This window comes from Oreochromis niloticus, linkage group LG3 (assembly GCF_001858045.2).
Source record: "Oreochromis niloticus isolate F11D_XX linkage group LG3, O_niloticus_UMD_NMBU, whole genome shotgun sequence".
NCBI classification, from domain to species: Eukaryota; Metazoa; Chordata; class Actinopteri; order Cichliformes; family Cichlidae; genus Oreochromis; species Oreochromis niloticus.
Window position 1 is genome coordinate 79,774,874 of NC_031967.2, and position 24,990 is coordinate 79,799,863.

Genomic DNA, 24,990 nt, shown 5'->3' on the forward strand with positions numbered 1-24,990 from the left:
TATACAGTACTGCACTTCAGAGTCACACTGCTAGCGATCGATGCAGCGATTCTGTACTGTACAAGAGAGACGTCACGGAGGAGATCGTCTGCAGCGATCAGGACGCAGGACACAATGTGATGTAAAAAAAATGCAAACTTGCACTAAAAAAATCTGCGAAACAGCGAGGTGAAAGGTGAACTGCATTATAGTGAGGGATCTCTGTAATTTTGAAGGTAAGTCACAACATACCCTTCGTAAATACTATTGTATAGAAACCCTTACCAGCAATAGTTCATTTTTTGTGTGGCTTTTTTTCACAGTTTGTTAACATGCTGTGTAGGTGTGTACTTGACTAGCTTATATCGACACAACGGGGGAAACATCTGGTTTGACTATTGTTCACCTGTAGTTTGAATGCTGAACATTTGCCTGTTTAAGTCATAAGACCAGTCACTATACAGAGATGTGCTTCTGAATGTGGACGATGTGTCTTCTGATTTTGTATTGCAGTTCTGCTTCTGTTGAGTGATGTAAACAACTGATCAATCTAAACTCTTTAAATGTCAAAATTGATCATTAGATTTTTTATGACACAACAGTTGTGAGTATTCCCACCTTATGCTCTTTGTAACGTAACGCAATCTTTCCGTTTTTGAGTTTTGGACATGATTTTGGAGTATATCTTCGCAGTAGCGATTGACCGCAAAGTAAAGCTACCGGAAATGTACAACCCTACATCCGGTCTCAAACCAGGAAGTTAGCATTTTCTCATGCACAGGGTCTATTATGGATCTTCGGATCCACATTATGTCAGCAGCTATTCTCCACCGTGAATTATGTTAAAAACAAACACCGCTCGCGCCTCACAGATGGCAGCTTACAGTCCTGCGTAAAGATGAAAGTACAGCCCCGATTTGCAGACGCTGTGTGTAGAGGTTCTGGAGCAGAAGTCCCATTGTAAACATACCACGGCAGACCCGACGATGTTTGCATGATGTTTTTTTTTTTCCATATCTTTTGAAAGCCAGGTCAAGTCTCCAAAAGTCCAAAGGCGAAATAAGGGTGGCGGCTCACAACAGTTTTTGTTTGCTTGTCATGGTCCCTGTGCCTTCTGAGCTGACTCTGTATTGCTAGAAGTGTTTCCTGTTGTGCTGTGTCTCTCTCTCTCCTCCCGCGCGCATAACTGCCTGACCTCATCGGCCACTGGACTGTCGCCGTTCGAAGCCTCTCTGGGCTACTGTTACCGGCACCAGACCTAGGGGAATCTGGACCGGCAGCAAGCGGCACACAGGCTAGAGAGCACTGCGTAGCCAGGTATGAGCAAACTGTGGATTAATAGAGAGGACACCGAAGTTAGCGTCTTGCTCAGGCCGGAGCTCATTTATTTCGCAACATATACACAATACAAATCACACTAAACCATGCATTCTCCTAGTAAAATAACAGATTTCATAAACAAAAATAAAGTTACAAAAAGCATTCTCTCAAAAGCAAAATAAATACAAACTAATTCAAAATGACTTTACATACTCACAACTTAAACAAAACACTCGCGGTTAAAGCATAACAACATACCAAAATAACCCATCTCACATTCACACAACCTTTCCCCACATTCGCGCCATATACGCTATCACTTTTGAACATGGCGTCCCCTGAACGCAACACAACATGGCGGCAGACGACTACAAACGTTGTTTCACCAACGAAAAGCTTTCCCCTTAATACATGTACTCAGTACTGCTTGGCTAACACTAAAACAAACACTACAACACATTTTCCGAAGTCGCAGGTTGCCACTGTCATGGCATATACTTATAGTGCTATGTCGCATTATAGCATTATGCCGATGATACACTAATACTCATTACAACAACATACCACAAAACAACATCATCACAATCATCTCAAAATATAGCCGAACAGTTGTTACTCAACTTACATGACATTTAGAACCAGTTTGGTAACATAAAAGTTTGTTTGTCAGTACCTGTGGACTAATAGAGAGGACACCGAAGTTAGCGTCTTGCTCAGGCCGGAGCTCATTTATTTCTGAGCTGCGCATGCGCAGAGCCCATAGCTAGAGTCTCTGGTAGTTCCACAGCAGTGCAAGAGCACCATCTACTGGCATAATGAAATATAACCATGGTCTGGCAACGCATAATGTCAAAATAATCACAATAATAAACAAAAAAATAAGGGGGTAATTGTTTTTTTTTACAAAAATAAACATGTAGCTTTTTCCAACCTGCTACACTACCAACCACCACTGTTCCCAGCCATGGAGGGTGAGCATACCATCCCTTCAGTGCAACACCATTTCTGCAGGTACCACTGGGCCTGGCGTGCCACCGAAGCCACTCTGCTACAGACAGTGGAGTGCAACAAGATGCTGACCACCGCCAGGTCCCTGCTCCTGACTATACGGTTGGGCAAAAGGTATGGCTCTCCTCATGCTTCATTCCCATTCGTGCTGAGACAAAGAAACTTTCCCCAGCATTCATCAGCCCGTTTGAGATTGAGGCCCTGTGTCTGTCCATCTGTAGCTGCCTCGCAACATGTGTATACATAATGTATTTCATGTCTCCCAGGTCAAACACGTGCTCTCCAGCCCCTTGTGCCCTACTTTCAGGCCCCCTCCGCCCGCCCGGCTCGTGGATGGGCAGGAAGTGTTTAACATCACCTGCATTATGGACTCTCGGCGGTGGGGGAAGGGTGTTCGGTGAGCTTTAAAGCCGGAGTGAGAGAGCTAACCTGAGCGTCAGAGGAGGATCATTGTACATAGCCCTGTGAGTTTCCCTTACACCTGACCCCCTTCCTGTGACCTTCACCTGTATATATCTGCACTTGGTGTCATTTTGTGAACAAATTAAGAATAAGAATAACTTTATTTATCCCGAGGCAAATTCTTGTGTCGTGTACATGCTCAAAGCAGCAGGAGAGGGAGAGCAACAGATAAATAGGATATACAATATATACAATACGAATAGTAGTATGCAGTAATATTTCTCCTGTTTTGGCTTCCCTTCATTGGCTTCCTGTTGAATCCAGAATTGAATTCAAAATCCTGCTCCTCACACACAAGGTCTTAAATAATCAGGCCCCATCTTATCTTAATGACCTTGTAGTACCATATCACCCTATTAGAGCACTTCGCTCTCGCACTGCAGGCCTACTTGCTGTTCCTGGAGTATTTAAAAGTAGAATGGGAGGCAGAGCCCTCAGTTTTCAGGCCCCTCTTCTGTGGAACCAGCTTCCAGTTTGGATACGGGAGACAGACACTATCTCTACTTTCAAGATTAGGCTTAAAACTTTCCTTTTTGCTAAAGCATATAGTTAGGGCTGGACCAGGTGACCCTGAATCCTCCCTTAGTTATGCTGCAATAGACAGGCTGCCGGGGATTCCCATGATGCACTGAGTTTTTCCTTTCCAGTCACCTTTCTCACTCACTATGTGTTAATAGACCTCTCTGCATTGAATCATATCTGTTATTAATCTCTGTCTCTCTTCCACAGCATGTCTTTCATCCTGTTTTCCTTCTTTCACCCCAACCGGTCGCAGCAGATGGCCGCCCCTCCCTGAGCCTGGTTCTGCCGGAGGTTTCTTCCTGTTAAAAGGGAGTTTTTCCTTCCCACTGTCGCCAAAGTGCTTGCTCATAGGGGGTGTATCTACTGTACAATATAAAGCACCTTGAGGCGACTGTTTGTTGTGATTTGGCGCTATATAAATAAAATTGAATTGAATTGAAAATTGAATTAATATACAGCAGTAGGATAGTGCAAGACATAGTATCAATAACTCTAACGAAGTAATATAAATGACAGTATCCTGGAGAATAAATAACTTAACTATCAGTGCAGGCGATTCTAGAAAGTGAAAATTGTGAACTTTTGAGACGGTCTGCTTCTGAGTCTCTCCTGAGCCTGACATTCCTACATGGATCATTTTAGTTCAGCGGGGTGTTTTTCCTTTTGTTATATTTCTTTAAGAGTTCAAAATGTGTTAATTACATAAGTAAAATGTAATTTTCACTGTAGCACTTCGTGGATTTCATAAGCAACACACCTTATTTGTTCACACAAAGCATAAAAGCAAAAAACAGTATATACAGTGTTATCTTCATTTTAGATGTCAAAAAGTATTTGCGGCTCCCAGTGTTTTCTTTTGCGTGGAAACCGAGTCCAAATGGCTCTTTGGGTGTAAAAGGTTGCAGACCCCTGCACTAGACATAGATAGCTTATTTCACTCTTCTTTCAAACAATCATTTTCATCATGAGATAAGATGGGAATTTTATGTTTAATTTGCCAGAGTAATTGTTTGGATATTTAGTTGGTTTCATTTCATATTTCTTCTTGAATGTGAGTCACCATTTATTTTTGTTGTCCTGTAATGTTATATAACAACTTACACCACTAGATGGTGCTGTTGTAAAAACATAGAGGGGAAAAACACAAATATAGTTAAAATGGCAAACTGATAAACATGCATATAAGACTGCTACATTTAACTCTACCAACATATGTGCTGCATTCATTACAAAGGGACTTGTTCCTTACTGAGGACTTGTTCCATTATCAGCCACCATTAGACGACTAATGACCCTGCATGTTTTTTTTTCTGTTTACTGTGGGGGGCGGGGGGGTTCTGAGTAATCATGGCTGTAATGTTCATCCACTGCCAATGGTTCTGCCTTGCCCTGGAGGGCCTGTTTTGACCTTCGAAATGCAGATGTGTATGTTCAACAGTTATTTGCTGGTAATCAATACAACAGGGAGGCCTGCCACGAAGCACAGCACAATAAGACCTATTTTACTGACTACTTAGGAACAGAGAGACAGGGACTCAAGCTGTTCAGTCTCATTCACACTCCATGCAGAGGAAAAATACATACAGTCCTCAACCTGCAAAGTGATCTCATGCTGCAAAATAATCTTAGACCTGTTTTAGATGCGGATAAGTCATCAAGCTAACTTTCCTCAGTGTCCTGCTGCAAAGTTACTTGTAAACTGACGAACAGTATTTGTTTTGCTTCATCTACAAAGAGCACTTCAGCGATGCACCACTAAAACCCTCTACCTTCAACATACAAAAAGAAAATATTTCCTGTGTAAGGCTGCTTACATGTCACAGCAAGCAGAACAACTCAGCTGTGTTCCTTGTTGTGAAAAAAACTGTTGTACTCCCGTGTCCTGCTGCGTCTATGATGTCTACTAACCTGCTTCTTGCATTCCTGTTGCACCAGATATTGACTCTGTGTAAGTGAGAATTGTGAATTGTGAAAAGTGGAAATTGACCCCACAGTCAAACCTGTCCACCAGAAGCCATAATGTGTCCCATTTGCTGTGAAGCTTTCACTTTCAGCGCAACTGGATCGTCTACTTAAAGCTGGTGTTAATAAATGAATTGATGCATCACCATGGCATAGCAGAGACCTGACCTCACTGCACATGGCATTCTTCCTTATAAACAGCAAATTGATTCTTTTTTGAGAGCCCCTCCCCCTATGATGATGCTACTTTGAGATCTCTCCTGGGCTTGGTGTCATAGTACTCCATGTTCTTGCCAAACTTTGCGATTGTTGTTGCTCCTATGCATGCCGGTGCCAGTGACAAGAAAACTTTCACATCAACTTCAAATACACAAGCGAGCTTTGAAGCAGTTAAAAAACCTGTGGTGAATAGTCCTGCACTAGCATTGTTTGACATTCCTTGCATGTTGTGATCTCTACGATGCAAGTGATTATGGGCTTGTTACTGTATTTGCTCAAGTCCAATCTGATGGCACATAAAAGCCTGTGGCATTGCTTCCTGTTAAAAAGGAGATCGCTTGGTTATGTGCGGGCTGCAGAGATATGCAAAACGAATATGTGGGGCCAGCGTTCCACTCTGTGGACAGACCACCAAGCTTTGTCAACGCTGCTGTGCATCAAAGGAATTAATAGGGTTGGCATATATATCGCCCGCTGGACTGCCCACCTGCTGTGTTTTGATTATGATGTTATTTGCAACTCAAATTTTTAGAACTATAGAGATGATTCCCTGTCTCACCTGCCCCTGCTGATTGCTTCCCATCTTACATCAGATGCAGAGTGGAATGACAGCTCAAATTTCTGCTGCCATGTCCTCACTTCCAGTTATTGATTTTGACTCTGCCTGTTCGACTTGCCCTGAACTGTTTGCTTTGTGTCTTGATGCATTCTCAATCATCGTTTGCTTTGTGCTTACAAATAAAAAGTGGCTGGCCTGCCTCAGTCAAATCACTTGAGGTTAGACTTGCACCTTAATATCAAAGTCCCTAATGAACTCTCAACTCTAAGTGATTATGTTCTCAGAGGCTCATTGTTCCACAATCAATGAGACCTAAACTGATTGCACTAGCACATGAAAGTCACCAAAGGGATTGTCAAGTCAAATCAAATCACTTTAATTGTCACATCACATGTGCAGGTACACTGGTACAGCACATGCGAGTGAAATTCTTGTGTGCGAGCTTCACAAGCAACAGAGCTGTGCAAAAATACAATAACATAAGAACAAGCAAAATATAAGAATGGGTAAATCTGAGAATTATATGAATAAATATATGTACAATATAAGAGTGTATGCATATTACTGAATGTGTATACTAAATATCTATATACAAGTGGCATTTATATACAGCATGGAGTGCATAATGTTGAAGTTCTGGTAAGTGAAGGTGAGGTGTCTATGAAGTGTTCAGCAGTCTGATGGCCTGGTGGAAAAAGCTGTCTCTCAGTCTGCTGGTACGGGACCGGATGCTGCAGAACCTCCTTCCCGATGGAAGTAGTCTGAACAGTTTATGGCTGGGGTGACTGGAGTCCTTGATGATCCTCCCCGCTTTCCTCAGGCACCGCTTCCTGTAGATGTCCTGGAGGGAGGGAAGCTCACCTCCAATTATCCGTTCAGAGCACCGCACTACTCTCTGGAGAGCTTTGCGGTTCTAAGCGGTGCTGTTGCCATACCAGGTGGTGATGGATCCAGTGAGGATGCTCTCAATGGCACAGCGATAGAAGGTCCTGAGGATGCGGGGGCTCATGCTGAATCTTTTCAGTCTCCTGAGAAAGAAGAGGCGCTGCTGCACCTTCTTCACTGTTTTGTTTATGTGTACTGACCATGTAAGATCCTCAGATCTTTGTTTTGTGCACGAAACAAAGATTAAGAGACGTCTACTGGCGGCTAAACAATAGACTCACAAGTTCAGTCTGCCATAACCTCATGTCTCCTTTGCCTGACTAATGACAAAACTGCATATACACACACTGCTCCTCTCCAGCCCATCCCACTGGCTGATGGACCATGAAATAAAACTAGGTTTCGTCATTGTTGAACCCTCTGATGCAGCAATTCCTGCCTATAGATTTGCCATATAATTGACTGACTACTTCTCTGTCTGACCCGAGCTTGCCTTTTTACCTTGTGCTAGTACTAATGGTGTTATTCAGTTTCTCTTGTCTATAGTGTCTATAGTCATCATGTCATCATGACAACCCAAAAAACATTGTAACAGATAACGATAACACACAGTTCAACTCTGAAGAGTTTGCCTCATTCTTCCAAAATACAGGCATCTCTCACAGCAGAACATCTGTCTACTACACAACTGCAAATGGAGCGATTGAACCATTTCATCATGCTCTCTGCACTTGTATCCAGACAGCAATCTAGCAGTCACAGCCATGGAAGGAGACTGTTTTGGATTGGCTTCAATTTTACTGTGGAACACCACATGCAACTATTTCCTTCTGTCCCTATGAACTCCTGTATGGCAGAAAGATGCATACTAAACTGGACACCACTCAGTTAAAAATATCAGTTAAAAATGCCACTTTACACTGATGATAAGCATCATGCACGGAAGACTTCTTATCTTGCCTGGCTAGGCAGGTTTGTACTATGGTTGCCATGGGGATGTGAGAGGCGTCATCCCGATATGAAAGGTGCAGGACGTGAGCTGGACACTGGATTCAAACCAAATAAGGGTTTTCCCCCAACTTTGTGACCAATAAAAAAAAAAGATAATAAATAATAGTAATGATAATAAAAATTCTGCTTTTACCACGCAATTATTTTATTATTTACCACATGCAATTAAAGTGTGTACAGCTTGGGTGCGGCAGCTTTTGTCACTCTGAGCAGTTTGGAGAGTTGGAGGTCAATAGTGCCATGTAAAACTAAATTCTATTCTAATAGTTTAACAAAAAATTGTGAAAATGTGTAATTTCAGTATATTTTTCTTCTCTCTGAACTGAACAAAGTGCGTAGATCATTTATACACAGAAAGGGTTTTAGAAGAGAAAATGATCAAATTCATGAAGCTGAACTTAATAAATTTTGCATAAAATATCAGTATCCAGGTTTGAGCATAGCATTTGTAAAATAGTTTTTACGTGTGGTCGTTTCTCTCTAATTAACAGGGGGGAAGAAAGAGAAGCTCTGACACGTTTCAAATTTCTAAGCTTTGTTGAGATTTATTATCAGTCTATCAATAGACTGATTTGAAGGTCAAAGTCACTATAATATTATAATGGACTACTTAATTTAACAATAATTTTCAGACTGACAAGAATACACTGGTAAGGAATACTTAACTAAGATGATTTATTTTATTGTAATGACTTTTTTCACTTCAGATTTACATATTTACAAAAGTGTTTGTCCCCTTCCTGATTTTCTTTTTTTGTTTCTCATACTTGTTACGAACTTGTATCTTGTATTTTTCATGTGTTTGTTCTGGGCAGGTAATATCTGTTTATGTTAATTCAGCTGTGCCAGGGCTCTGCTCCGATTGGTGCGTGGATACACCGCCCCGACGTGACTGGTTCCACCTGGAGGACCCGCCCATTAAAAGGAGGCTGGAGTGCTACGGCTGGAGAGGTCCTCGCGTTTCTCCTCATTACCCAGCAGTGTAACTGTGGCAGCCGCTGGCTGCAGTGCGGCTTGAAAGTGTTGGAAGTGGAGTGGGTAGGGGTGAGCTGCCGTTTCTTTTGATCACCCGTTTTCTCCTGTTTTGAACTAGTTAAGGAGGTCAGACTGTCTTTATTTTTGACTTTGTTTTGGTAAGGTCAGGGGTGCGGGATTTGTGTAGATTTGTTTTGTTTATTATTTTGGCCTTGGCTCACCCTGAAGTGTTGACACTCCCGTTCTGTTGTTCCTCTTCTTTCTTCCACTTTGTAAATAAATCACAATATAATGAACGGATTTGTTTCCTGTGGCTGCTTGGGTCTTGGGGGGGAAGCGAGTGCCTCATTCATGTTATTGCCTGGCCCTAGACGGGTCGTAACATACTTCAATGTTGAAGATTATCAAACAAATTTTGAATTTGAATTTATTTATTTAAAAGGGACAGTGCAGTTTAACATAGTCCAAGTACAAAACATGAAACTGATGTAACACACATAAGTTTATAGCTATTGCTAATTTTCAACAATTGTCCCTTGTTGGGCTTACAATCAAAATAGATACATTTTACAATAAAACATACATTTCATCACACAAAGATAACACAAGTAAACACACATCACTGTTTCTAAATGAGGGTGTTTTTATTAAGTAGAACCCTCACATTTAGTCTTTTTGTATACCTACTTACTCTGTCTCATCTATCCAAAGAGCCGCTAAATGTTAAAGCACAGCAAACACCCAAAGGCCACATGAAACCCCTGTAAAATATAACATGTATGCATCTGAAAGATACTATAACAAAAGTAGACAAACATGATAACATGAATGGGAGAAACAGTACAAAACTAAGAGCACAACAGTAACTATGCAAAAAGAACTTCACACATCAACTGCTCTGCTTAGTAGAGTTAGCTTCCTCTGCTTCTCCAAAATGACAGTTAAGGTAAAGTGTCAGATAAAAGTACATCCAGCATGCATTGCAACTGGACTCACTTGAAAGCTATGATCCGAATTTTAATTAGGTACGGTTTAGGACTCTTATGGTGCCGTTTATGGCTGCCATTCTTATGGGAATCAAACAGTCTATCTAAGCAGTAAACGGACATTAATATTTCAATGTTTTGTGTTTTTCATCCTCCTTAAGTTATATTTTGGTTCTTCAAGTCAGCAGAGTTTTACACACTCACTATATAAAATAATAAAGACAATATGACAATGACATATATGACAACAGAAAATAGTATAGATCCTAATACAATACTTCCACAAAAACCTGTGCAGTGACTCCCACAGAAGGACAGTGTCGAAAATGATGAATGTAAGCCTGTCACGAAAAAGTCAGATGATCATAAAATTAATGAGTCTAAAATTATTTTTTACCAAACTACAACTGCAGCTGAACAAATGAGCCGTTGAAGTGGTTCAGCCCAGTCAGACTTCAGTTTTGCAGTCGCCATCCACATCCTGCTTCTTCGACTGGTCGTCACGGTAACTCTGGACTTTCCTCCAACGAATCCTGAAGTCTGTCAGTCCTTCTGACAGCATGAGGCCTGACAGCTGGACAAAATGTGCAGATGATGACAAACATGAAGCATAGTTTGAACTTGTGTCAAGTTTGTGTTGGTGACTGAACTGCTGACCTGCTGTGAAACCTGCTGCTGGATCTCTGTGCTGTGCATGTCTGCCTCTGACTGAAGCTTCATTTTCACCACTGTTTGCTTTGTCACTGCTAAAAATGAACCACATATAAAAACACAAACATTAGTGTTTTACATGATGACAGGATCTTACAGTGTTTGCATTCTGGACCTCACCTGTGAAACAGAAAAAACGGATTCTGTATTTACAACCACCATCCCACCATTTTCCTGACATTAAATGCATTGATACACAGTACTCAATGGAATTTTCGTTATTAGGTTCAGAAGGATCCCAGTTAGTGAATGTGGAGGTTGTGTTGTCAGACCAGGAGGCCCAGGGATCCCTGTAGAGACCAATCCACACATACTGAACCCCTGATCCATTCAAAGTGAGCGTGATGTTGGATTTCTCCTCTTTGCTTCTTATACTGGTCAGGTCTGTGTGGTATGTCCTGCAGTACGACTGAGCCGCTGACCAGGAGCGGCTCTCCTTCACTAAGATGTAACTTGAATTTTTGGCTGCGAAAAGGATGAATTGAAACACACATTCTGAATCTCATAAAATTGTAGGGATGTCAAGCGCAACAAATCTTTTTTTCCTACCATTGTAACACAGGAAAGGGTAAGAATCTCCACAGGGTCTATCATTCATCTGTGTTTGTCCCTGAAGAGCCACACAGTATTCCTTTGCATTTACACAGTCTGGTTGGCCGTTAGCCCAGATCAAAAATTCATGTGTACTGCCAACATAAAAAAGTTTTCCCTCCATGGACCATTTCCAGCTGTAAGGATCACTATAGAGTCCTGTCCAAGCCCAATCATTGATCCTTGGTGACATTGAGAAAAGCAGCTGGTTGATGTTGCTGTTGTAGATGGTGACCATGTCAGTGAAGTGTTCTCTGCAGTAACTCTGAGCTTCAGTCCAGTTCATCAGCTGGTTCACAAAGTGGTATTCTCTGGAGTGGGGAGGAAGAGTGGAAAGTCCTCCTGAGAAAAATAAAACAAAGTTTTTTTTATTGTGTAAACTGGGTTCTTGGGTGAATCACTGAAAAAGACAAATTTACAGAAATAACAATTACAACTATTTACTATATGATGCAAGTATGAGGTGGGACATATGGTATTAATACATAATTAAAACACTTATTTATCAGAGTTATTTACTTTTATTCCTTATATTCTTACACAGATTTCTGTACTTTTTATTTAAGCTCACAGTGCACCTTTGAACATCAAACTTATTTTAAGACAGTCCTACTGGTTGATCCATTAGCGGGGCTTATAAAATACAAAGAGCAAAAAGACACAAAAACATGTAATTAGGATTAAATATGTGTAACATATTTTTAAGGCAGGATCGTTTTGAGGAAGTCTGAAAGCCTTTTTCTATGGTCTTAAACTCTTCCTACACCAGATATTTTGCTCGGGATCAGCTGCCTCCGAAGACCCACAGGCTAACTAAGCTTGATATTATTGTTTTCGACCTAATGGTGTCCTCGCTGTTTTGAGTGCATCCTGAGCAGTTGACCAGCTCAGCCTCCCTCTTCACCAGGGTATTTGGAACATATGGCCACAGATCTGATGATATGATTACAAGACTGATTAACCTGCGACCCAGGATGTCCTAGTGGTAGTTGCGCTTATGGAGACCATTATGTTCAAACATGGTGTTCATTATGGACAAATTGTGGTTTGGAGAGAAGTCCGACAACATTTCACAACTCTGGTTCAGATCAGGTGAGTTTCTCCTAATCATGCCCCCAATCATGCCCACACAACTATTGAAGTCTCCCTCTAGGACAGAGTCCCCGGGTGAAGAACCCTCAAGCACTCCACCCAGGGACATCTAGAAAAACTGGTACTCTGAACTTTTTTCAGCACATAAGCACAGATTACAGTTAGGACTCATTCCCCAACCTAAACGACTGGGGGAAGAAACTTCCATCTTAACCTCCTAGGACCTGGCGTCCACATATGTGGACATCACATTTTGGGTTATTTAGACCAAAATACTCAAAATCGATTGTTGACCTGCAACCAAGGGTGTCCTAGTGCCACATGCGCTTATGGACACCCTTATGTTCAAATAAGGTATTCTTTATAGACAAATTGTGGTTTCCACAGAAATACAAGAAAACACTACACCACTTGGGTTCAGATCAGGTCAGCCATTCCTCCCAATCATGCCCCTTCCAGATTATCCACAGAACTACTGAAGTCTCCCAATCGGACTGAGTCCCCAGGGGAAGAACCGTCAAGCACCCCAACATCATTCCACTGCATTTTTGGGGATTGCATGGGCACCGATCGGTTTTCTATTTCCCATTTGCTGGGCGTAAAGGCGCTCCAGTTTGCGAGGTGCGCTTGCTGCTTGCCAAGCACAGCGAGGAGAGGGGCGGGGCGGCAGGGGATTCTCTATCTGGCCGGGGCAGCACCTAACAACCAGCTCGCAAAATAAAACAAAATAAAAACAAATCAAGAAACTAGTGCTGTCAATGTTTTCACCCTCATCACGATTAAAATTTTTAATGCAATTAATCCATTTGAAGTGCAGAATTATTCAAAATCCCTGAAAGGCCCCTGTCAACGCATTTCGGGCAGTTTGCCCAAAGTTCGTCCATTCTGCGCTCCAGAGAGGTTGATCGCATTAAAAATTTTAATCGGGTTAATTGTGATGACGGAGTTAACGTTGACAGCCCTGCAACAAACACAAAAACTGAAAACATTATGACATAGATTTATAATTTGCACGATGCATTCTAAATTCTATCACACACATATACGCAAAAAGTGAGCGTGAGGGCTCTTGGTGGCCTGCTTGCTGAACTCACACATAACCTGTCAAAAGGGGAGGGGGCTGGCTGCTTCCAAGTAGTGCATATTTCATTAATAATGTTGTCAGTCCAAACCCATTGTGTATTAATAGACCTACACCTATACAAGATGTAGGTCTATTAGTTTATGTTGTAGGGTTGGGTGTTGATACTGGAGTGCAAAATTACTGATGGAAGATAGACAAGAAAAGGTCAAAGCCACCAGGTCCTCAGTTTAGAAAAAAAGAGAAAAAAAGAGGAGAAACAGGTGAAAGATACAGGTAAGCAGATGTGTCTGTGGATAATGGCAGGTATTATGTATCCTGAAGCAAGATAACATTTATTAGTAGAGATAGTGAAAACTTCTGTTTATGTTTGTTAGCCACTTGGCTATGATAGTAAACAGCAGACAGACAGTAGACTCTGATGTGGCTTACTGAATCTTTTGGACTGCGTTCAGCATAATATTAATTAGCCATTAATTGGAAGAGGTGTATTGTTGATTTGTCTGCTTTTCTCAATATGTGATGAATTATAATGGCTGTTTGCTATCCATTTGCAAACTCTCTCTGTCTCTCATTATATGAAATATTTATCTGGTTAAGTTCAGCATGGTTCCAATAACAGTTTTCACAATAACATAGGAAGAAACCCTCCTGTCTTAACGGAAAAACTCCAAAGTACAGACACTGAAGACATTAAATCATGAGGCAACATCTTATCAAAGTTGTGTCTGATAGTACAACCCGAATTCCAGAAAAGTTTGGACAAAATGAAAATTAAAAGAATCTTAAATCACACGAATCAATATTTTATCCAAAACAGAAAATAAATAACAGAACAAATGTTCAAACAGAGAAATTTTACAATTTTATACATTAAATGAGCTCATTTAAAATTTGATTTCTGCTACAGGTCCTGAAACAATTGGCAAATGTTTGAAAATAAAATGTAAAAGAACCCACCCACCACTTTAATCACACTCTAGATCTTGTTTTAACATATGGCATAGAAACTGAACATTTAACAGTGTTTCCTGAAAACCCTCTGCTGTCTGATCATTTCCTGATAACATTTACATTTACAATAATTGATTACACAGCAGTGGAGAGTAGACTTTATCACAGGAGATGTCTTTCTGAAAGCGCTGTAACTAAGTTTAAGAATATAATCCACCCACTGTTATCTTCAATGCCCTGTACCAACATAGAGCAGAGCAGCTATCTGAACGCTACTCCAACAGAGGTCGATTATCTTGTTAATAATTTTACCTCCTCACTACGTACGACTCTGGATACTGTAGCTCCTGTGAAAACTAAGGCCTCAAATCCAAACTACCTGACTCCGTGGTATAATTCTCAAACACGTAGCCTAAAGCAGATAACTCGTAAGCTGGAGAGGAAATGGTGTGTCACAAATTTAGAGGATCATCATTTAGCCTGGAGAAATAGTTTGCTGCTTTATAAGAAAGCCCTCCACAAAGCCAGAACATCTTACTATTCGTCACTGATTGAAGAAAATAAGAAAAAAAGGTCTTAAATAATCAGGCCCCATCTTATCTTAATGACCTTGTAGTGCCATATCACCCTATTTGAGCACTTCGCTCTCGCTCTGCAGGCCTACTTGTTGTTCCTAGAGTATTTAAAAGTAGAATGGGAGGCAGAGCCTTCAGTTTTCAGGCCCCTCTTCTGTGGAACCAGCTTCCAGTTTGGATTCGGGAGACAGACACTATCTCTACTTTTAAGATTAGGCTTAAAACTTTCCTTTTTGCTAAAGCATATAGTTAGGGCTGGACCAGGTGACCCTGAATCCTCCCTTAGTTATGCTGCAATAGACGTAGGCTGCCGGGGATTCCCATAATGCATTGAGTTTTTTCTTTTCAGTCACCTTTCTCACTCACTGTGTGTTAATAGACCTCTCTGCATTGAATCATATCTGTTATTAATCTCTGTCTCTCTTCCACAGCATGTCTTTATCCTGTTTTCCTTCTTTCTCTGTATCTATTATTGTAGGGTCTACCTTATGATATAAAGCGCCTTGAGGTGACTGTTGTTGTAATTAGGTGCTGTTTAATTGAACTGAATTATTCTCCTCCTTGTGTTTAAATGTTTACAACACAGACAGAGATAGGCCATAAAGACTCTGGCACTGTAATGGGGAAAATTCTGGTCTATCCTCACATTTAGATTGAGGTGTTTAGAATTTGACTGTAGGATTTTGTATGACCTTTTCCTTCTTAGATAAAAGATGTGTGTCAATATGACCTGGTTAAAACTGCTTAGCTTTGCTTAACGATGTTTAACTATGTCATGCTATGTCCTAATAACTATTAGGACATAGAAGAATAAAACTCCCAAGAAGACCAGTGCCAAGAGCTTCCTGGAAAATAGATAGTGGGAAAGTCTTCCCTTCCCAGCAACAGCCTGGGTGGGACAAAAAAACTGTTGTAAGTGAAAAGTTACAGAGAGTGTGTGTGACGTTATAAGGGATGCTGCGACGTTCCAGGATTAGCTCTCTTGCTTGCAGTAATTAAAATAGCTTGACCACAGCTGACCTTGTTGCAAATCTCATTCTTAGCAAAATATTTCATTTGCTTGTTCTTAGTATCAGCACTAGGAAAACACTGGCTTGTGGTTAATAACAGCAATAATAAGAAGGAGAAGAAAAACAAAAAAACCCTAAAAATTAATTCCCATTATTGGGAAAATATTAACTCAGCAGCTAAAACATGTAAAACTTAGTTTAATAGTTATTATATAAATAACTACAAAAAGTCATTCAATTTAAATATTAAAAATTAAACTGAATAAATTTATTTTTTTCTTAAAAAATTTATATGTAAAATTAATATAGGTGTTGTAGTATGAGGAGATAAGATTTCATCTTTGTGGCTGATGTTAATAAATGCGTTGTTTAAAAACATTACATGTAATCCGATTACCCAAATCACATCAGTCTGTCTCAGTATGTTTATAAACTATATTTCAAATGTTTAAGATATTAATATCACAGACCTGAGAGCAGCAGGATGAGCAGTAAACAGGTTTCTTCCATTCTTTGCTTCTGTATAACAGATATAGTCACCACGATTATTATTGTACCATAATTATTATCAAAGATTTTAATCATTTAAGGTTTATAGGCATATGGATCATGTGCATATCCAAAATAATTATATCAAACATTTTTTGAGATTCTAAATCTATCACGCCTTTAAAATAATGGTTTAAATCAGATTAATAAAAAGTAATGATGGGTAACTTACCTGACAACGTATCTTGTGATCTCTTCAGGGAAGCTGACTTTAACGAGGTCTTTATTTGATCCATTGATATATTTTACTGTCAAATCAGGACACCTGAAGGGAGTGAACTTTCTGTAGAAAGTGGGCACGTGTGGAGTCACAGTAAAAACGTGTTTTAATGAATGTTAATTATAATATTATTACATTCATTTAGTCAAGCAAACACTGTTAACATACCTTTTTTGGTTTTGCATGTTCTGAGTTTTGATCAAATTCAAAACTGTTGTAATTTTACAGAAAAAATTGTAAACATAAAAATGTTTAAATTTGATCCTGAGCATTGAATAGAGTAATTGTTGAAGTTTGATATCTTGAAGAAGGCCTAACTGTAATTTTAAAGACACACATATATATATATAATAACAAAACAACATGTATTTTTTGGTGCCACTCCCAAAATTTAATAAATAGTGGTATTTTTTGGTCATGTGACCATACCTAAGATTTTTTAAAACCACAAATTCTGTAAATGACGTGTCTCGCTGCTTAAAAAAACACAAGCAAGGTTACACAAAGGTGATTCTACTTTGCCAACATGCAAATCATTAGGGAAATCAAGCTGCTGAAACAGGTAAAAACAAGAAAGCAAATAAGGTCAGGCGTGTTTCTAGGAACAGACATCATGGGTGTTGTTAGTCAGAAGGATTATGGAGTCTGTGCTTGTCACTTGTCTTCATGATTCAGTTTACTGTACAGTTTATTAGGAGGCGATTTATTTTTACCAGCTACTTTTAGTTCCCTGGGAAGGAAATATAAAAGAAATACACATTTAATAATAATAATAATGATAATAATACATTTTATTTGAAAGCGCCTTTCAAAACACTCAAGGTCACTGTACACAGTAGAGTAAAAAGCAACATAAAAGCAAAAACGAGTACTGACTGTCATGATATTGATATGGTAACGGTAAAGAGAATAATTGGCGTTATTGTAAAACTGCTACAATATATGTTTAATTTGTCTTTCCAGGAAGGGGTTTTTCCACAAAAAATGAAAGTTGCGAAAGTTATTCCCATTTACAAATCAGTTGTAAAGCATTATTTTACAAACTATAGACCAGTGTCGGTACTCTCCCAGCTTTCTAAGATGCTGGAAAAACTATTTGATAGGTTCATCTAGCATAAACTTATTGCTGGAACGCCAAGACAATTCTACTACAATGGCAAAAACAAGACGCAAGTCACCAGAGCAGGTGTCCTCCTATACCATAAATCAGTAAGAGAAGGTACGACCTCTCTCATAACCTTAGGGTGTGTGTGCATGCCAGAACACAGTGGAAGGCACACAGAGTCTTTGCAGACTGCTAAGGATCAGACCTCTATTGTGAGGTCTATTGTGCTTAGAGGTATATAATTGATTATATACCTCTAAGCATATATGAGTATATATTTCTAAGCATAAATGACAATCCAACAATATAAACCTGACACTATTTATAAAAAAGATTTGATAGCTTTGTGGATAAACATGAATTGTTGACAAATAGCCAGTATGGGTTTAGAAATAATAATAGATCAACAGTTTTGGCATTGGTGGATTTAATGGAAGAAATAACAGAATGTATGGATAACAAGAAGTATGCACTTGGAGTCTTTCTAGATCTAAAAAAAGGCATTTGATTTATGTTGACAACGAAATTCTAATAATCAAACTAGACAAATATGGGTTTAGGGGTGTGGTATTGGATTAGATAAAAAGCTTTGTGATGAATCGACAGCAGTATGTACAAAAAAATGAGTTTAAATCTAAATTGATGGATATTGAATGTGGAGTACCTCAAGGATCAGTATTGGGTCCAAAACTGTTTATTATGTATATAAATGATATTTGTAAAGTATTGAAGATACTAAAGTTTGTAATTTTTGCAGATGATACCAATATACTTTGTTCAGGTGTGAAATTGCAACAGGTTTTGGACGTGATTGCACAGGAGTTAAAGATATTAAAGACGTGGTTTGATAGAAACACAACTGTCATTAAACTTAAATAAAATGAAATTTATGTTTTTTGGAAATTGTAAGAAAAACATTAACATTGAAATTTGTGTTGATAATGTATATCTAGAAAGGGTTAATACCATAAAATTTCTTGGTGTGATCATTGATCATAAGGCCTGTTGGAAATGACACATGACTTATGTGAGGGGAAAGTTAGCTCGGGGCATTGCTGTCTTGGGGAAAGCAAAACAATTTCTGGATAGGAAAACATCGTATATGTCATATTGTGCTTTACTATTACCATATATGAGTTATTGTGTAGAGCAGGGGTAGGCAACCTTTCTGATGGCGAGTGCCATTTAAAATTTCCTCAGAAGTTAGTGTGCCATATGATTGCATTAGCAATAAATTGAATAACGCTCTATATGAACAGTTACACACTATATAGAACCACTTTATAGAATTATATTTGTTCGCAGATGTTGGCAGCTATCAGCAAATAGTTATCAGCTATTTTGAAACAAAAAAAGACACTTTTTATTCATAACAAGAACTCCATAACAGCAAATGAACTGTACAACAGCAAATACAAATGCTATTTATGGTCTCCTCACAACAATGATAAGAAAAATAAACTAAGCCAATATGGTATGTTTGTTAATACAGAGACATGTTAATGTGATCTCTGGTCTCCCACTCAGAGACACAGGTCTCTGAGTGTCCAGCATTCAGACTGCCTCGGGTCTCTCCTCCTCCTGCCTCCCCTTTCTCTCATCCTGCTGGCCTCCACCACTTGCTAATTTTACTGAATCTGAGGAAGCTCCGCCATAGCCACCACCAAACAACTGAGTTATTTTTACACACCGACCAGCATCTGGCCAAACCACCACCTTTCATTGTTTATACCGTTACAAAGGAAAAAAAAGTCACCGGGCCACCGAGTAAATGCCCGATGGCCAGTCCAGCATTGATCGTGCCATCAGTTGTGCCTAGGGTTGCCGACCCCTGGTGTAGAGGTTTGGCGAAATACATATAAAAGTAATATTCAGACTATAATCATAATGTAGAAAAGGGCTATTAGATTAATAAATCAGGAGGGGTATAGGGCTAACACAAATGCACTCTTTATTAAGACGCAAGCTATAAAATTCCAGGATGTGGTGAAATTTAAAACAGTGCAAATAATATATAAGGTAAGGAAAGGGATGCTCCCAATCGAAATACGTAAATGGTTCTTAGAGAGATAAGGAAGGTATAATTTTAGAGGGAAGTGGAATTTTAAAATACAAAGAGTAAGAACAACTTTGAAAAGGATGTCTATTTCAGCAGCGGGAGTTAAATTCTGGAATAAGTCAAAAGAAGAAATAAAGGTCAGTAGTGATATAAACCAGTTTAAAATAAAACTCAAAAAAGAAATTTTAAGTATAAGAATGAAGAAAATGCAATTAACCCAAGACAGCAGTCGAAGTGATGTTTATTTTCTTTTGCAAGTCAGTAAATCTAATCATAGTTTTAGTTGAATATGAAAAAATATTTTTTGTGGTGTTATATTCTAAGTTGAAACCATTGTATAAGTTTTTGTTGTTCAAATTTATTTGATGAGGAAATGATTGAGATGTAAACCTAAGGGGGTAGGGCTAAATAAGTATCTAATTCTGGCTACTCCTTTTCAAACAACTACATTGAATGATATTATGAAATGTTGGTGAATGTATATGTTTGAAATAAAAATGAACTGAACTGAACCTATGGAGCGACGGCTGACAAGCGGGGAACTGGGCAGACCTCAGCTTTCCTCTCCAAGGAGTTAGAGACCACTGTACAGTCACATCAAAATAATTCTGCTGTGCAGCCCAAACATCACGAGTCCACAGAGGCTGCTGTACGGTCCAAAAAACATGACACAGTTGGACTGAGTGAGCCACCTGCATCCCAGGGTCATGATCATACCATACAATTACCTTCGAGTCATTCACCTGTAAGTGCAATTTATTTGAAATCCAAACAATTTCAGTATAAAACACAAACACATACAAATGCTCTATGTTATATGTGTGTGTTTCAGGTGGAGACAGAGGGATGGGTGTGTCTCTGGGAAAATCCTAGTATATCCCATCTGCTGACATTTCCTGGCATAAAGAGGACACTATAAACCGCTAGCAAGATGGACTTTTGGCCATTTACAACAAAAATGTGCTTAGGAAGGATCATTCTATTGTTAATTGTTTGAACCATCCACTTCATAGTGAGTTTGAGTTGTTGCCTTCCGGCCGCCGTTTTAGAGTACCTGTGAGGAAGACCAAAAGACTCCAGGTTTCTTTTATCCCGGCTGCATCCTGTCTCCTTAATGGCAAATAACCATCCTGTGACTTTCTATTACTATTATTGTCATTATTATTTTATATTATTGTCTACTTTTATGTTGGCTGCTGCTAAACTAATTTATCCTTGTGGGGCAATAAAGAATTTGAATTGAATTTATTTGAACTGAACTGACAGAGGGCTGTTCACTCCTGTCCAGACATACAAGGACACTACTGGTGTGTTAAAGAGGCGACAGGTGATGAAATCAAATCACATTTTTTTTTACCCACCAGAACCTCCTGAGGTGCTGTGATCAGTGTACGGCTCTTTTTTTCGCAGCCGCATCTTTTTGTGGCGCCCTGTTGGAGCGTGGAAGTTCTCCCTGAAGTGTCCTCGAGCTGACGAGTGTTTGGGTAAAGGACAAAATGTGCACCTATATAAGTCTGGCTATCACCACCGGGTAATTTCACATTAATATTTTACTCAAGTGTTCAAATGTAAACAGTAAAACCGCCATCCTGGATTTATATTTCACATTTTCCCTCTTCTTCCTTATATACTTAAGGTACGTCACATCTGTGATGTGTCCAACTGGTACACAATGCTTACCAAGGTCCTGTGCTGCGGACCATGGACAAAGGCAGGCAGAAGTAGCAGAGGAGGAAAAGTGGGTCAGTGGCTCACACCGACCCACAAATTTATCACAGCTCAGCGAGGGGCATCCATCCATGTTCCCTGCCATCTTGACTAGCAAGTGAGTAAAATGACCATCATGTTTATGTGTATTTTAAAAGCTTTAAGTTTGTTTTGTTTTTGTTTGTTTTTTTAATTTTTTCAATCGCTCACTCAATTCAACATCAAAATTGTGACCCAGTAAAAATGCAGTCTGTGTCTGAAGTTGTCTGCCTGTACATTTCCAGGGAGTTGCGCTGAACTCAGGGTACTCACAACAGTCCAGAGAAACTCTGTATTTTAAAGGCCTGGTGCGAATCCAGCACCAGGTTCTGGTGGAAGATGCAGTTCTTTCTAAAATGAACATCAAGACTATGCGGGACTTCAACCATCAGCAAGAAACTATCCTTAATCTGCATGCAACAAAACATGCATCGAGTTTGACCAAGATCAACTCCATCTCATCTGCACACCTACCTCCAGCACCACACCAGCCAGCAGTTCTCACTCCTCCAGACTACTCTCTGTTGAATTATGTGCCCACACCCAGCAATGCAGGGACCAAGGTTTTGAGGGGAAGGAGAGACTTGCTGATGCCAGTCTTCCAGCCTCAGCCACCTCTTCCACCTGTGCCACTACCACCAGAGTTCTACTGAGCCAACAATCCCTTTAACGTTAACTAGTAATGACTTCATGAACTTCTTCACAAATAAAATTTTTATCATTAGAGAAAAAATTACCAATAATCATCCCACAGATGTAATATTATCTACAGCTACTTTTAGTACCATTGATGTTAAGTTAGACTCTTTTTCTCCAGTTGATCTTTCTGAGTTAACTTCAATAATTAATTCCTCCAAACCATCAACGTGTCTTTTAGACCCCATTCCTACTAAACTGCTCAAAGAAGTCCTGCCATTAATTAATTCTTCGATCTTAAATATGATCAACCTATCTCTAATAATCGGCTATGTACCACAGGCCTTCAAGGTGGCTGTAGTTAAACCTTTACTCAAAAAGCCATCTCTAGACCCAGCAGTCTTAGCTAATTATAGGCCAATCTCCAACCTTCCTTTCATATCAAAAATCCTTGAAAGAGTAGTTGTCAAACAGCTAACAGATCATCTGCAGAGGAATGGCTTATTTGAAGCGTTTCAGTCAGGTTTCAGAGCTCATCACAGCACAGAAACAGCTTTAGTGAAGGTTACAAATGATCTTCTTATGGCCTCTGACAGTGGACTCATCTCTGTGCTTGTCCTGCTAGACCTTAGTGCTGCGTTCGATACTGTTGACCATAATATCCTATTAGAGCGATTAGAACATGCTGTAGGTATTACAGGTACTGCACTGCAGTGGTTTGTATCATATCTATCTAATAGACTCCAATTTGTTCAAGTAAATGGAGAGTCCTCTTCACACACTAAGGTCAATTATGGTGTTCCACAGGGTTCAGTGCTAGGACCAATTCTATTTACATTATACATGCTTCCCTTAGGCAGCATCATTAGAAGACATAGCATAAATTTTCACTGCTATGCAGATGACACGCAGCTCTATCTGTCCATGAAGCCAGGTAACACACACCAATTAGTTAAACTGCAGGAATGTCTTAAAGACATAAAGAGCTGGATGGCCGCTAACTTTCTGCTTCTTAATTCAGATAAAACTGAGGTTATTGTACTCGGCCCTGAAAATCTGAGAAATATGGTATCTAACCAGATTCTTACTCTGGATGGCATTACCTTGGCCTCCAGTAATGCTGTGAGGAACCTTGGAGTCATTTTTGACCAGGACATGTCCTTCAATGCACATATTAAACAAATATGTAAGACTGCTTTCTTCCATTTGCGCAACATCTCTAAAATTAGAAATATCCTGTCTCAGAGTGATGCTGAAAAACTAGTTCATGCATTTATTACTTCCAGGCTGGACTACTGTAATTCACTATTATCAGGATGTCCTTAAAAACTCGCTGAAAAGCCTTCAGCTGATCCAAAATGCTGCAGCAAGGGTCCTGACAGGGACTAGAAAGAGAGAGCATATTTCTCCTGTTTTGGCTTCCCTTCATTGGCTTCCTGTTAAATCCAGAATTGAATTCAAAATCCTGCTCCTCACATACAAGATCTTAAATAATCAGGCCCCATCTTATCTTAATGACCTTGTAGTACCATATCACCCTATTAGAGCACTTCGCTCTCGCTCTGCAGACTTACTTGTTGTTCCTAGAGTATTTAAAAGTAGAATGGGAGGGAGAGCCTTCAGTTTTCAGGCCCCTCTTCTGTGGAACCAGCTTCCAGTTTGGATTCGGGAGACAGACACTATCTCTACTTTCAAGATTAGGCTTAAAACTTTCCTTTTTGCTAAAGCATATAGTTAGGGCTGGACCAGGTGACCCTGAATCCTCCCTTAGTTATGCTGCAATAGACGTAGGCTGCCGGGGATTCCCATGATGCATTGAGTTTTTCCCTTCCAGTCACCTTTCTCACTCACTATGTGTTAATAGACCTCTCTGCATCGAATCATATCTGTTATTAATCTCTGTCTCTCTTCCACAGCATGTCTTTATCCTGTTTTTCTTCTTTCACCCCAACCGGTCGCAGCAGATGGCCGCCCCTCCCTGAGCCTGGTTCTGCCGGAGGTTTCTTCCTGTTAAAAGGGAGTTTTTCCTTCCCACTGTCGCCAAAGTGCTTGCTCATAGGGGGTCATATGATTGTTGGGTTTTTCTCTGTATTTATTATTGTGCTATCTACTGTACAATATAAAGCGCCTTGAGGCGACTTTTGTTGTGATTTGGTGCTATATAAATAAAATTGAATTGAATTGAATTGAAATTGAATTGAATTGAACCACCACCACTTGGAAAAAGCCCCACAACCTCTACCATCATCAGACCTGTGTCTTCACTGGCTGCTTCTTTGCACAGTTAGCAGTGCACCGGAAATGGCTTCTGATCAACCTTTCCAGTTTGGACCAGAGCAAACCAAGAGAGATAATGAAAATAGTCAACCAGGACTTAGTTTAGATGAAGAGGAAAACAATCCGTCACATGTGGACAAGAGAATGAGGGAAAACTACTGGTGTCTATGTGGCTACTGCTTGCCAATGGCAACGGTGACTGAGAAGGTTTGTTGTAAAGTACCAAAACTTTTTGAAGCTGTATGTCTTAATCCAGATGTTCTTTGGGCAGCCCTTGTTATTCTCCATAACCGGTATCTGCTCTTTAAGTAATAACGCGATGAATCGTTCCGGGCCCAAAGTATTCTGCATTTAATAGGACTGTTCTGTTTTTAGCATGTTTTAATGCTTTGTATCTTGTTCGATTTAATCTCAAGAAGCCCCTAAAAACAGTCAGTGATCACTGTCGGCTTCTCATGGTTTTTATTACCGCTAATCATTTTAAGCTCAGTTTTTA

General features: G+C 39.7%; 1 long non-coding RNA gene across 7 annotated transcripts; it reads left to right on the top strand.

Moving 5' to 3' along the window:
* The first annotated feature begins 877 nt into the window (after positions 1 to 877).
* LOC109200930 (uncharacterized) lies at positions 878 to 24,190 on the top strand. Of its 7 annotated transcripts, none has more exons than XR_003219530.1 (4): positions 878 to 1,296; positions 2,262 to 2,421; positions 2,574 to 2,771; positions 24,134 to 24,190. It is a non-coding gene; the product is annotated as an uncharacterized LOC109200930 (long non-coding RNA). The 7 variants fall into 7 exon arrangements; XR_003219532.1 differs by having other exon boundaries at positions 2,311 to 2,421; XR_002060980.2 differs by lacking the exon at positions 878 to 1,296 and having other exon boundaries at positions 2,243 to 2,421.
* The last annotated feature ends 800 nt before the right edge of the window (positions 24,191 to 24,990 follow it).